The sequence below is a fragment of the Bufo bufo genome, chromosome 6, assembly GCF_905171765.1.
Source record: "Bufo bufo chromosome 6, aBufBuf1.1, whole genome shotgun sequence".
In the NCBI taxonomy this organism is placed as follows: domain Eukaryota; kingdom Metazoa; phylum Chordata; class Amphibia; order Anura; family Bufonidae; genus Bufo; species Bufo bufo.
In genome coordinates, this window is record NC_053394.1 from 76,624,029 (window position 1) to 76,639,934 (window position 15,906).

Here is a 15,906-nt window from a genome sequence, read left to right on the forward strand (position 1 = left end):
TGGGCCATATCTGCATGTCACACATCTAAAATACAATTGCACAAAAAGAATGTACATATATTTTCTATGCGCAACCCTCAGGATCCTGTCACTAATAAAAACGTACCCGTTACAAGTCGCATTGCCTGAATTTTAACATTGTATTGTCATTTCCTTTGAACCCAGTATATAATTTGTGATTTTTATTAAATCGTTTCTACAGAAATGACATAAAAGAAACCTGAAATGTTTCAAGTCAATGTTGTCACATAGCGGTTATGTTTAGTGACTCTAAATTATTAAACCGCCTTTTGTGTTAAGCAATTCACATTCTGATTAGCAGCGGAGAACATGAATAATTTACCATGAAAATTGTAATAGGATTATACCTGACCTTAATCCTTGCACAGCCAAAGGCTTTTTAACAGAGTTTTCAATGGGGATTTCTGTATGTACTTTGTACCTATACCAGATAATTCTCCAAGTCTGAAAGTGGAATGACTTTGCTGTAGGCCAGGCTGCTTCTAGGTGACATGTAATATAATTTTACATTTAAATGGTATCTCCAATGATGCACTTAAAACCCCATTAGAATATGCAGCTAAGTCTGTAAATTTTAGCTTCTGATCTAGAATATAAATTGAGTTCTGTATCCTGTTTAGTAGCTTCATTAGGTAGCTTGCTAGCTGCATACTACATCATTCAGTGGAAGGAGACTTCAGCCACTGCAGTCCTTTACTTCCTCCCTGTTGAAAAACACATAGCTTAAAGAGTAACTGTTGTTTCATTTTCTTTCTTCATAAATGATTAGTGTAGGTGAATATAAAAAAAACTTTGTAATATATCTCATCAGAGAAAAATGCTTTCGCCTCCTCTTCTCCTGTTCTCACTAACTCTCAATTCATCTCATCTCTTTCAGTGAAGACAGGTTGCCTGCCCACTGTGGGATGTAGATGTCTATAGGGAGAGGGTAGGTGAAGAGGAGGGAGGGGCCTCTGCAGATAGGCAGAGAGCCTGAAACCGAGACTGCTGCTGATTTGTAGGTGATTTACTGCCTAACTTCACTGCTGGATTCACATCTAAACTGCTTAGTTAAAGAGTCACTGTACTTTCCCTCAATTTCATTTCATTTAACAGATAATGGTTTAAGTAGCAAATTTCTAAATCGCTTCATTTAAAAGAAAATATCCCTGCATCCACCTGAAAAAAAAAACTGTAAAGTAATGGCCACTAGGGGTCTCACTTCCATTTAAGTTGCAGTCCACTGCCTGTTGTCAGGCAAGATCCGTCTCTATCAACAGAGACTCCGAAGACATCTAACAGGAAAAAAAATAAATTTGGGGGGGGGGGGGGGGGGAGCTAGCTGAGATCCTGAGACTGATAACACATCACATGAATTTGTCTCTTATCTAGGGCTTAATAAAATGTTTTGTTTTTTTAAGGGCTGAAAGGGGTTTAGAACCGAGAAATATTGTATATGAGGCAACTGCCTTACCACTGAGTTTTAGGCTTGCCTAATGTCAGTTTGGGATTTTCTTCATCTATGTAATTTAGCATACAAAAATACAGTAAACCAAAAAGTCATTGTGACGCTGACTAGTCAGGAAAGTCACACATCAGTGTCACACATCACTTGAATTTGTCTCTTATCTAATGTTTAACCCTTTAAGGACCCATGATGTACATGTCGTCATATCTGGCCGTGACTTAAGAACCAGTGACGTACATGAACTGCATGGTGATCGTGCAGGTGCAGGAGCTGCGCCCGCCCGATCAGCGGAAGGGGTCCGGCAGTCACTGATAGCCAGACCCCTACTGCATGCACCGGCACCAGTGCTGATCGAGGCACGTGCGGGCTTCAGACATGTGCGGGGTGGCCATCGGGTCCCCGTGCTGCTGTGACGGGGACCTGATGGCAGGGAAGGCAGCCCGATGCCTTCCTTAGGCATTGTGGCTGCCTTCCGGGAGAGCCTGTGAGATCCAGCCCCCTGGATCTCACAGGCATGCAGGTTGTAAGTGTATTACAGTGTGTAATACACTTACAGCCAATGCATGACAATACAGAAGTATTGTCATGCATTGTAAAGGGGATCAGACTCCCAAAAGTTGAAGTCCCAGAGTAGGACAAAAAATAAAGAGAAAAAATAGTTTAAAAAATTAAGTTTTCCCCCCCAAAATTAAAAGTTTCAAGTAAAAAAAAAAAGTCCTATAGCCAAAATACATATTAAGTATCGCCGCGTCCATATCGACCGGCTCTATAAAAATATCACATGACCTAACCCCTCAAGTGAACACCGTCAGAAAAATTAAATAAATACTGCTCTAAATAAACTATTTTTTTGTCACCTTACATCACTCAAAGTGCAACACCAAGCGATCAAAAAGGCATATGCCCCCCAAAATAGTACCAATCTAACCGTCACCTTATCCCGCAAAAAATGAGCCCTTACACAAGACAGTCGCCCCAAAAAAAAATTAAACTACAGCTTTCAGAATGTGGAGACGCTAAAAAATCTTTTTTTTAAACTAATAAAATGCTTTATTATGTAAAACTGAAACAAACAACCAAAAAAAGTAATATTTGGTATTGTCGCGTCCTTAACAACCTGCTCTATAAAATACCACATGATCTAACCTGTCAGATGAACGTTGTAAATACCAAAAAATAAAAACGGTGCCAAAACAGCTATTTTTTGTTACCTTGCCTCACAAAAAGAGGAACCAAAAATCATATGTACCCTAAAATAGTACCAACAAAACTGCCACCTTATCCCGTAGTTTCCAAAATGGGGTCACTTTTTTGGAGTTTCTACTGGAAGGGTGAAAAAAACAAGTCCAGCAAAATCTGTCTTCCAAAAACCATATGGCGTTCCTTTCCTTCTGCGCAATGCCGTGTGCCCGTACAGCAGTTTACAACCACATATGGGGTGTTTCTGTAAACTACAGAATCAGGGCAATAAATATTGAGTTTTGTTTGGCTGTTAACCCTTGCTTTGTTAGTGGAAAAAACATAAAGGGTTAACAAAGTTTGTAAAATCAGTTTTGAATACCTTGAGGGGTGTAGTTTCTAAAATGGGGTCATTTTTTGTGGTTTCTATTATGTAAGCCTCACAAAGTGACTTCAGACCTGAATTGGTCCTTAAAAAGTGGGTTTTGGAAATTTTCTGAAAAATTTCAAGATTTGCGTCTAAACTTCTAATGTCCCCAAAAAATTAAATGGCATTCACAAAATGATCCAAACATGTAGTGGACATATAGGAAATGTAAAGTAGTAACTATTTTTGGGGGTATTACTATTGTGGGGACTCGCTCTGGCTAGACAGGATTAGTGGACGCAGTATAGAGGCAACAAGAAGTTCTTTGGATCAAACAGTTCAGTGTTTTATTCACACTTTAGGCAAGTGACAAAACAAACAGTCATATTCAAACAAAAAGTCACCTTGCGGTGTTGGTGGTAATTCACACCATGCGGCAATTCTGCCTCAGAGTCCTTGCTGATAGCAGCACCAACCTGTTTTCACGCCAAACAGGTAGCAAGCCTTCATCCAGACACAAGGCTCACAGATCCCAACACAGAGACATGGCTTCTGAACCCAGCTGCCTATTTAAGGACAGCCAGGTGCTGCCAAAACCCGGACCGGCATTTAAAATCCGGTCCGGTATTTGACCTCATCTGGCTATAAATCAGCCCAGCAGCACATGCTAGGAGGAAAATACCTGTTTTCCCAGGCCAAACCTCTCACTGTGTCACACTATCTATTATAAAAGTAGAGAAATAGAAATTTGCACATTTTTCAAAATTTTGGGTAAATTTTGTATTTTTAATAAATAAAATAACATTTTTTTTACTCAATTTTACCACTGTCATGAAGTACAATATGTGATGAGAAAACAATCTCAGAATGGCCTGGATAAGTAAAAGCGTTTTAAAGTTATCACCACATAAAGTGACACATGTCTGATTTGCAAAAAATGGCCTGGTCCTTAAGGTGAAATATGGCAGGGTCCTTAAGGGGTTAAAAACGTTAACTTGTTGTTTTTAAGGTTGCTAATGGTTTTTGACCCCCAAAACTCAGTGTACAAACAAATAACCTAACAAATGAGCTATGCACTAATATAACAATGCAATATGTTAGCTTACAGCATTTCAGACATAGCCAGGAGCTCAGCTATAGACCTTCTTTGGTTGTGTGATTTAGCATATAAATACACAGTATATCTATAACTCATTCTGACTTTGTCCCTGACCTATGAAGAGCATAAGTCAAACTCAGATGTCAAAGTCAAATATCAAAGTCAGGGTCAGATGTCGGTGTCAGGATCAGGGTGAGTATTTTGTCTCACACTGACATTATTCTGATATGCGACTATGATTTCTGACCATGTCCTAAAATGAACACTGTACTACACAGCTTTTGAACATCACAGGAGCCTTCTGTGTATCTGTAAGTGTGATGTGCCCCTCTTATCTGTTCTGTGAGCTCCAGAACTGAAAACAATCATAGTGGGAAGTAAGGGAAAAGTTCTCACAGCCGTACAGTGCTGGCAGATTTCACAGTAGGAATACACCCCCTACTTCTGAAAGAAATGCATCTAGCTATGCAGCTGAAACTGAAAATAATATGGTTGAAAGAGACATTAGGAAAGCCCCAAAAAGGTTTGTTCCTTCACAGTTATGATTGTACAAAGCTGCACAGCCATTTTTCAAACATTTTTTTAAAACTCGGGTACGATTTAAGCTGTGTAATATCCACCATTTTAGGGTGTGCTAGAGAGACTTGGGAGGCACGATCCCCTATTTCTCCTTGCCCTGTTTATGGGCAGACAAGATTCCAGCTAAGCTTCACCTAAAACTGAGAATTAGACTGCACATGTTTAAGTGCTAAAAAAGTGCCAGATGCAAGTCATACAATGGCCAGAAATGGTGTTATTCCTATATGTACACGGTACACCCACATGGCAGCCCATTCTGAAAAATTACCTGAAATGTCGGCTACACTCTAAATGACTTGACTGTGTCCACACAGAACTAACAATGTCCTGTTAGCAGATTCCAGCATATAGTCTATGGGAGTGGTGGGAAAGTAGAAGGAAATGTCTAATGATTTCTGAACTAAATGGGGGACCAGGCTTCAGCTCCACAATATCCGTTACATTTTGGACAATGATAATACATTTTTGTTAATGACTGGGGAAATAGAAATGTCTGCAGCACAGACAGCAGAGCTTTGAATCCACACTCCTTGGATGGACCAGTGACCATGACGTTATGTCATCAGATTTGTACCTATGAAACTGGCTGACCTATTGCATGTGCACTTGGCAGCTGAAAGCAGAGCCTCTAGGTGTAACAGCAACGCCCCCATTGCTCCTAGAGGTTCATTTGCATATATTAAAACATGATTTTTCTCAGCAATGCGGCACATATGAACATGGGACCAACACAGATGCCTTCAGCTGCCAAGAACACATCTAACAGGTCAGACATCACCCTGCATGGGGAAGTCTGAGATGGTGGAGACCATCTTGAGGGACTAGATTGGAGGAACTTAGGCAGGATGAGAGGAATGGAGGGCAAGGGTATATTGTAAATGTGTCATTTACAGTCAGATTTTAGGTATGGACAGGAAGGTCACATTTTCAGACTTGCAGTCCAAAGGAAATGACAAAGAAGTAACCAGAAATATAGCTTTAACCGTCATTTATACTTGTGTATTTTGATCAGTATTTGTAAGCCAAATCCTAGAGTGAAATATAAATTGAGAAAATGTAAAAGATTTGCACCTCTACTGTGTTTTTGAAAAGTTTTGGCTTGAAATGATGAGCAACCAGCTTCCACCGAGCAGACTCCAGAGGTGCTAGACGTAAACGGGTAAATTTCTTGTTCATCCAGCCAAGCAACCATTAGGTGCCCTAACAGGCGATAGATAGATAGATATGAGATAGATAGATAGATAGATATGAGAGAGAGAGATATAGATAAATAGATATCCAACGTGCGCCTCCCCTCAGGACCCCTATATCGTGTCCCAGGTTTAGTAGGAATACCGAGTGGTGCGGTGCAGCCTAAATGTCTCCTTATGTGTGTCACAGTGCTTCTACCTGGATACCGCTGGATCCCAGGCTTTGGCTCCGAAGCAATAAAATGGGGGACTAATTGAGGGATTTGGAAGAATAACTTGAGTCTAGACCTTGAGATGAAGTTCAATGGCAGCTTTACTTGAATAAACGTTTCTTCAAACAGTTTTCAGGCTTTGTCTTGGTTCCAGCAGGCTTTAGCATGAACTGGAAGGCAAACTCAACTCTGCTTTCTCTCTTTATCTCTGCTGTACTGACAAGCTGGCTTAATGACTGCGACACACGACAGTGGCAAGGGGTCCCTTTAAGCTGAGATAAGTGTTTGTTTTTCGTGATGCCAGTTGCAGTGAAGCAGCAAGTGCACAGGGCCCCTTTTAGTGATATGGTGGATGGTACCCAGGTGTAGGAATGCCAGAGTGCTGTAGGGTGGCCTAAATGTCCCTTAATGTTGGTACACATGTCGGGGTGCTCTTACCTGGATACGCTGGATCCCAGGCGTTGTTTAACTAAGCAGAGCAAATTGGTTGAATATTTGAGGGATTTGAAGAAATAAATTGAGTCCAGACCTTGTGAGGAAGTTGATAACAGATTTACTTGAATAAACATTTCTCCAAACGGTTTACAGACATTATCTTGGTTCCAGCAGGCTTTGGCATTAACTGTGGCAGGCAAATTCCTCTCCGCTACATCAGTTGCTCTCCGACTCTGCTACTTCACTTTATAATCTGATCTGTCTCTGACTTTGTCCAGGGAACACTTTCTCCTGGTCTCTGAGGTTTCAGGCTTCTGCCTTCATGTCCAGCTGAGCTGAAGGTGCTCCAGCTGGTCCAGACAGGGCTCGTCCAGCAGGGACGTGCACCTGCTGCACACCCTCCACTGCAAATAACTCTAGACTAAACTCCCCCCTCCCTGCAGCAAGTGGGACACGCCCACCACACCACAGAGGGGGGTTAGAATGGAAAGGAAGGTTCCATTCTATGTACCTGTAGCTCTGCCATGTTTGCTGCCACCTGCTGGTGAACCATGCATATTACATGTGAACACAAACGGTTGCAAAATAGGAGATGCACATTATGCAGGACCTGTAAATAAATACATGTGATGACATTAGGTTAACCATAGGAGACAGTAGCAAGGTGCAAAGGTGGTAATGCACCTCTGGGGCATTACATCTCCTTAGTCTGACTTAATTTCTGCCAGAGGACTATGCTCTTGGCTTCTGAGACTTCCAATTTCTGCCTCCATGGCCAGCAGAGCTTAGGGTGCTCTGGCTGCCATGGGCATGTCCAGAAGAGATGTGCCCCTGTACACCCTTCCCCTTGCTGGGGGGAAATTAGACTCAAACTGGTCCCCACCCTTCCTTCAGGAAATTGGGCTAGCCCACTTCTCTCCAGAGGGGGGTTAGAATGGAATGGCAAGTTCCATTCTCTCTACCTATAGCTCTGCCGTGTTTGCTGCCACCTTCTGGTAAACCAGGTACATTACATATGAACAGTTGCATAACAAGATTAGGACCTGGACAAACATACATAAGATGACATTGTGTTAGCCCATTAGAGATAGTAGCAGGGTTTAGGAGTGGTAACAGATAGATAGATAGATAGATAGATAGATAGATAGATAGATAGATAGCTATTAGAGATAGATATGATAGATTGATAGATAGATATTAGATAGATGATAGATTTGAGAAGACAGATAGATATGAGATAGATAGATAGATAGATAGATAGATAGATAGATAGATAGATAGATAGATAGATAGATATGAGCTAGATACATAGATTTGATATATATGAGATAGATAGGAGATAGATACATAGATAGATATGAGATATATGAGATAGATAGGAGATAGATAGGAGATAGATATATAGATAGACTAGTCGGCTTCGGTAGCAGCGACTGTGTATGCGCTACTACACACATGGGTTGCGGCGCATGAACTGTTGCTGCTCCTGAAGCCAGATTTGAGCTTCAGCACCTGCGCTGCTACTCGGAGCATTGGAACAGGGCCCAGACTGTCAGGGGTGGGTGACATGTCCAGCCCTGTCAATCAACAGGCAAGTGGCCGCTTCTTCACCTGTGGGGACAGCCCTGAGACAAATCGCTTCATTAAAACCGAGTCGCTCATCCCTCATGTTTATATCTAATGGTATGCGTGCTGATGAAACTTAGATTTCTGCTTCATAACATTTTAGAGTACCAGAGACACCTAGTGGTAGATATACAAACTTTTTAAAAAAATTTTTGCTTGGAACATACATTATTTAGGGATCACCAATGTCTTTGTGTGTTATTTTTAACATCTTGACACATTTGTGACTTCTTGTGGATTGCTCATAACTGGAAGTGTGGATATCTGTACGCAGTTTTTGTGCCTTTGGACTTTAATTGAGTTTGGAGAAGAGAAATGTGTTTTTCTCCTTTTTAAAAAAAAAAAAATATCTTATGCTTTATTTTTAAAATTGTTCCTAGGGCAGCCATGTCCTAGACGGGTATATTGCATAGGGAGCACAGCGCTCATGGAATATTTTTAGTGCTCGGTAGGGTCCTACTCTAAAAGCTAATAATGATAGAAAATTGACACTTGTGAAGACGCTCATGAGAACAAAGCTTATTGCTGGCCGCCCGCAGAGAATGTAACGTTTCGGTCCGATCATGAGCCTTTCTCAGATTGCAGTGAACTTGGAGGACGAGTCAGTAATGCTATAGGACTGGCGCTATGTGGTGTGAAAGCTGTAACCGCTGGAAGGGAAACCTCTTCAGTTTATCCCCCAAAAGCTGATTTTATACCAAGATGTACACTGTAGCCCTTATATTCTAGCCAAGGCAAGACATATTACATTAGCAGTGAAATGGTTAAAAAGGTTTGGGGACATTTGACAACTCTGTACTGTAGAGAGAAGCAAGTAGGCATATTACCCAACTCTGAGGGGCTTAAACCTCCATATTAGATCAGTGGTGGTCCGATGCTCAGCGTCCCCACTAACCAGCTGTATGACAGACAACACCATCATAGGTTAACACCTGGATAACCCCTTTAAGGGCCAGTTTCAGGCCCTTTCAAGTGATCAGTAAGGGTAGAAGAAATAATATACTGCTATATACCCGCAAATCCTTATCCCTTTACGGATCTTCAATTTAAGAATATCATTGCAAAACCTATTTGCAGCAGTTTTATATGATCAAACTCGGCAGGGGTCGCGTCATACGGTGCAAAAATGGAGTAAACGTATTAGACTGTGTGTCCGCCATCATCACTAAGATGACTAAGCAGGTATAAACACACGTGCTACAGCTTTCTGCAACAAAAGGAAGTTGTTCAGGTTTTGAAACAATTTTTGTACACATTCTCCACCAAAAAATCTCAGCACATTCTCGTGTATCTCTGTAAAATGTCCAAACATGATCGTAACATAATAGGGGGATCGTATACCAATGTCAAATGACAGTTTTCTGGCATAAAAATTCAGTTTTTCAACATTTGCAACTTTTTAGATTTTTTCAAAAAAATGGGCAGGAGGTGGCAGCTGGGGGGACGGAAGCTCCTCAGCCCGACACATTTCACAACCTACGCGCATATTACACCCGGAACCTGCTCTAGCTCCTGACTAGAGTAGATTTGTGTTCTGTTGCAGACACAGCAGAAGCTACAACACATTTATTAAAGGAGTTACCCCATGATTGATGTAAAAAATGAAAATCAAACATCATATGGTACATGGGAATCTCCTACAAAGAACCAGCCCTGTACCTCACATGGATCCAGAGATCTCCCCATTTATTGCTCTAATTTCTCTGCTACATTTATTTCAAGCTGCTAGCCCAGGGGGAGTGTCCGTTCTCAGGGGGGGTGTCCTTTCTCAGGGGGAGTGTCCGTTCTCAGGGGGGTGTCCGTTCTCAGGGGGAGTGTCCTTTCTCAGGGGGGGGGGTCCGTTCTCAGGGGGAGTGTCCTTTCTCAGGGGGAGTATCTTGTCTGATGCAGCTGGTGACACTTGAAGGATGGAACTGAACATGTGCATCCATCTCAGTGAGGTAGACAGAGAAATTAGAAAAAGAGCAAACAGCAGGTGGCGCTATTTAACTGAATAACTCAGTAGCTATACTACATTTTTACACGCAATTACAAAAGTATTCAGATCCTGGTGCTGGTTTGAAAACTGTAGAATATTTTTAATGGAACAATCCTTTTGAGGGCATTTGCTTCTTAATAAATGTGTCAGATCTTCCTGCAGCTGATTTTTTTTTTTTTTTTTTTACTAAGGCCAGTGTGTGGCTTTAGTAAATGACCCACGCTATGTTCTTGAAAAAAATCAGCACCATTGATTAATGACTCCTAGCGTGACATCTGAACTAGGGATCGACCGATATTGATTTTTTAGAGCCGATACCGATAATCTGTGAACTTTCAGGCCGATAGCCGATAATTTATACCGATATTCTGTGAATTTTCATTTTTGAAAAAAATAAATACAATTCCTACACAAATCTGCTGAAAATAAATATGTTTATTGTTAACGTGTATTTTTTTTTTTTTTGTAACTCTTTCTTTTTCATTTATACTTAATATTTAGGTGGGGGGGTTTAACTTTTTTTTTCTACTTTTAGCCCCCTTAGGAACTAGAACCCTTGTCCTATTCACCCTGATAGATCTCTATCAGGGTGAATAGGACTGCACACTCTTCCTGCTGCCCTATGCATAGTACACACAGCAGCATGGAGCCGACTATGGCAGCCAGGGCTTCAGTAGCATCCTGGCTGTTATGGTAACCGATCGGAGCCCCAGGCTTACACTGCTGGGGCTCCGATCGGAACTGCCACTGAGGAGGAGGGGAGAGGGGACCCTGTGGGCACTGCCACCAATGAGTAATACTGGGGGGCTTGGGTGGGGGGCCACACTGCGCCACCAATGTCTTTAATACTGGGCTTGGGTGGTGGTGGGGGGCACACTGTGCCACCAATGTTTTAATACTGGGGTTTGGGGGGCGCACTGTGCCACCAGTGTTTTAATACTGGGGTTTGGGGGGGCGCACTGCGCCACCAATGAAGATAACTCTCTTATTAATTCATACACAGGAGGCGGGAGCTGGCTGCAGAATCACATAGCCGGCTCCCGACCTCTATGAGCGGTAGCTGCGATCTGCGGTAGTTATCTTCATTGGTGGAGCGGTGGCCACAGCCCCTCCCCTCCTCTTCTTTTCTCTCCTCTCATTGGTGGCAGCGGCAGCAGCAGCACAGGGGGAGGAGACACTGCTTCCTTCTCCCCTGTGCTGCTGAGGGAACACAGAGAGCGCTGAGAGCAGCGCGATCCTTGTTCCCCATACGTTATCGGTATATCGGCAAAATAGATGCCGATACAGATAACGTTCAAAATCCTGAATATCGGTAAAACCGATAATTGGTCGATCCCTAATCTGAACCCATCTAGTCCAAACCTATGTTACCGTAAAAAAAAAATCTTTCAAGATCACAGATAATGATGAAAAGTCAGCTGTTACTGGTTTTTATTGTGATGCTTTGCTTTATGTTTGCTTTTTGACATTATGTGCATCACAACATTTGATCTGTATTTCTGTGGGGGGGGAAACAAAAAAAACCTGATTTGATTTAAATAAATAAATAAACTTCCAAGAAGGAGCCGTAATAATGTGCAGAGCTGGTGCATTTACAATGTGGTGCTTAGTCCTATGTCTCTGAGTGCAGACAACCTCGGGTAGATATTAATCTTGCAGAATGTGAGAAGTACATATGAGATGAACAGTAGAGGGAGACACAACATCAGGGTTCCTGAAAGCTCATACAGCGTTCTGGAAAGGAGCCTAAAATGTGTGAAGAGAGCAGCCATGCGGGACAAATAATATAGTTAGTGTTGAGCGTATCGAACTTTACAAAGTGGACTTCGATCCGAATTTTAGGAAAAATATGATACATCACAAAGCCGAATTTACTTGTGCTTCGTGGTAACAAATACATTTTTCCTAAATGGTGGCTGAAAAAAATATATATTAAACTCATCCACTTGCTCGCGGAGAAGCTGTCCGCTCCCACCTTGATTGAAGAAAACCAGCCAAAGGACCTTGAGGGAGGGTGAAGACGTCACCATGTGATTAGTGATGACATCATCTCGTGCCCAGTGTGATCAGGCAGTGACGTCATTGTGCTTGCTGCAGGTCCTTTGGTGGGTTTTCTTTAATCAAGACAGAGCTGACAGCTTCTCCGCCAGCAAGTGAATGAGGTATTGATTTTTTTATATCCCCTCAAAGGCTGAATGTGAGTCACAGATGCCGCAATCAGCATTGAACATGGCATCTGAGGGGTTAAATGCGCCCGCTCCATACAATGGGAATAGATTTGTGACAAAGTGATTCATAATAAATCAAATTTTTTGTTGAAGTTCGGCGAAGCAGCCAAATCTAATTTTTCATAACTTCACTGAACTGTAAATATACAAACCGGATTCCAAAAAAGTTGGGACACTATACAAATCGTGAATAAAAACTGAATGCGATGATGTGGAGGTGCCAACTTCTAATATTTTATTCAGAATAGAACATAAATCACGGAACAAAAGTTTAAACTGAGAAAATGTACCATTTTAAGGGAAAAATATGTTGAATCAGAATTTCATGGTGTCAACAAATCCCCAAAAAGTTGGGACAAGGCCATTTTCACCACTGTGTGGCATCTCCCCTTCTTCTTACAACACTTAACAGACGTCTGGGGACCGAGGAGACCAGTTTCTCAAGTTTAGAAATAGGAATGCTCTCCCATTCTTGTCTAATACAGGCCTCTAACTGTTCAATCGTCTTGGGCCTTCTTTGTTGCACCTTCCTCTTTATGATGCGCCAAATGTTCTCTATAGGTGAAAGATCTGGACTGCAGACTGGTCATTTCAGTACCCGGATCCTTCTCCTACGCAGCCATGATGTTGTGATTGATGCAGAATGTGGTCTGGCATTATCTTGTTGAAAAATGCAGGGTCTTCCCTGAAAGAGATGACGTCTGGATGGGAGCATATGTTGTTCTAGAACCTGGATATATTTTTCTGCATTGATGGTGCCTTTCCAGACATGCAAGCTGCCCATGCCACACGCACTCATGCAACCCCATACCATCAGAGATGCAGGCTTCTGAACTGAGCTTTGATAACAACATGGGTTGTCCTTGTCCTCTTTGGTCCGGATGACATGGCGTCCCAGATTTCCAAAAAGAACTTCGAATCGTGACTCGTCTGACCACAGAACAGTCTTCCATTTTGCCACACTCCATTTTAAATGATCCCTGGCCCAGTGAAAACGCCTGAGCTTGTGGATCTTGCTTAGAAATGGCTTCTTCTTTGCACTGTAGAGTTTCAGCTGGCAACGGCGGATGGCACGGTGGATTGTGTTCACTGACAATGGTTTCTGGAAGTATTCCTGAGCCCATTCTGTGATTTCCTTTACAGTAGCATTCCTGTTTGTGGTGCAGTGTCGTTTAAGGGCCCGGAGATCACGGGCATCCAGTATGGTTTTACGGCCTTGACCCTTACGCACAGAGATTGTTCCAGATTCTCTGAATCTTCGGATGATGTTATGCACAGTTGATGATGATAGATGCAAAGTCTTTGCAATTTTTCGCTGGGTAACACCTTTCTGATATTGCTCCACTCTATTTCTGCGCAACATTGTGGGAATTGGTGATCCTCTACCCATCTTGGCTTCTGAGAGACACTGCCACTCTGAGAAGCTCTTTTTATACCCAATCATGTTGCCAATTGACCTAATTAGTGTTAATTGGTCTTCCAGCTCTTCGTTATGCTCAAATTTACTTTTTCCAGCTTCTTATTGCTACTTGTCCCAACTTTTTTGGGATTTGTTGACACCGTGAAATTTTGAATCAACGTATTTTTCCTTTAAAATGATACATTTACTCGGATTAAACGTTTGATCTGTCATCTATGTTCTATTACAAATAAAATATTGACATTTGCCATCTCCACATCATTGCATTCAGTTTTTATTCACAATTTGTTTAGTGTCCCAACTTTTTTGGAATCCGGTTTGTAGTATATGGTCCTTTAAAGTGTAATGTATGTACTTATATAAAACAGCATTCCATAGGGTTTAACCTTACACTGTAGTACTTGTAGCTATTTTTAAAGGGAACCTGTCACGTTGAACATGGTGTCTGAGCTGCAGGCAGCGTGTTATAGAGCAGGAGGATCTGATAGGACCTACTCCTGGACTTCAAAGCCCAGAATGAGCAGGAATATAAATGTATAAAATACAAGTTTTACTGAATGTTTTCCCACAGAATGATACATTAATCTGCTCAGCTCCTCCTGCTATATAACATGCTGTCTGCAGATCAAACACCGTATTTAACGTGAAAGGTTCCCTTTAAAGTTCCACTTTGATTATGTTAGGAGGTTGTATTAGTTTTTCTCTCTTTTTCTCCCTCACATCGCACCCCATATAAATAAGAGTGATCTAGGTAAGGGTCTTCCTAGCATTGCCGGCACCATTTATAGAGTTAAAAACTGATTTTACTTATTTATTATTTTAGATTTATTATATCTATCATCTATCTATCTTCTGTCTGTCTATCTATCTATCTCATATCTATCTATCTATCTATCTCATACAGTAACTATCTCATATCTATCTCATACAGTAACTATCTATCTCATATCTATCTATCTAGTCATTTCATACTTCTCGTCTTGTACATATCTGTAAACGTCTAGGCGACTATTGAACCATGTGTATGAGGCGTGATGTCCCTGTAATTACCACGACCACAGGATTATCTTCCAGCATTAGCTTGTGCTCACTGAAAATGACAAATGCCAGATAAGTGAGTTTCTTTCCCTCCCCATCAAACTGCTTTCTCTTTGGCTTGTTGCAGAAGGAAAGAAGTTTCACATAAACTTAAGAGGTGAAGCAGCATGATGTGAAATTCAGCAGAGAGCTTTGGACTTGGCTGGATATATTTTTCTTGTCTATATGTTGCTTTTGTGGAAGAACGGGCTTCTTTATCGGTTTGGAAAGTGTTTTCATACATTCCATTGACATTGGATGGATTTGTGGACTCCTCGGAGGTACTGAACAGTCACGTGCAGTGTAATGTAAGTTAAGGTTAGTGATAGGACCGGTATGTGAGGACCGTTCCTACTGGTCATAACTTTTCTTTGTGCTTTCTTGTGATCTGCAACTTGTGGTTTCCATTTGTCAGTCTAGACTTTTGACATACTGTGGATGGTAATTGCGGTTATGTTGCTTTCCATGTGAAGTATGCAGCATATTAGAGAAATATTTACGTATTTTTCAAAGGGTTTTACGGGACCTCCATACTGATGACCTACCCTTATATCAGATTGGTAGGGGTGCCGGGTGTTGGACCTCACCCACCTGATATTGATGACAAATTCTAAGGAAAAGTCCTGGAAAACCTCTTTAAGATGACTTGTCAAACATTTTATGGAGGAAAGTGGCAACTCCAGCATATAGATTTTGGAACAGAATTGTACTTAATGACTTGTATGAGATAAGAAAACACACGGCGGCTTTCTTCCCGTCCATGGGCTGTATCTAGTATTTTAGCTCATTTGTGTAAATAGGGCTGCGCTGCAATCCCAAAGCCGCTTAAGGACAAAAACAGGCACTCCTTTAAAGGGGTTGGTCAGTTTCCTATATTTATGACCTATCCTCCGGATTGATCATCAGATCAGCAGGGAGTTGGATCCCTGCCGATCAGGTGCTTAGAGAACGCAGCGTACAAACACTGCTTTCTCTTCACTGTTTATGTGCTCAACATCGACTTTGCAGCGGCGAGCAGGTGTAATCACCTCTAAGCCGTCCCATTCAC

General features: G+C 41.7%; 1 protein-coding gene across 11 annotated transcripts in view; it reads left to right on the plus strand.

The window, feature by feature from the left end:
- PLCE1 (phospholipase C epsilon 1) overlaps window positions 1-15,906 on the plus strand; it is a 323,845-nt gene that overhangs the window by 76,060 nt on the left and 231,879 nt on the right. The gene's annotated exons all lie outside the window — the stretch shown is intronic.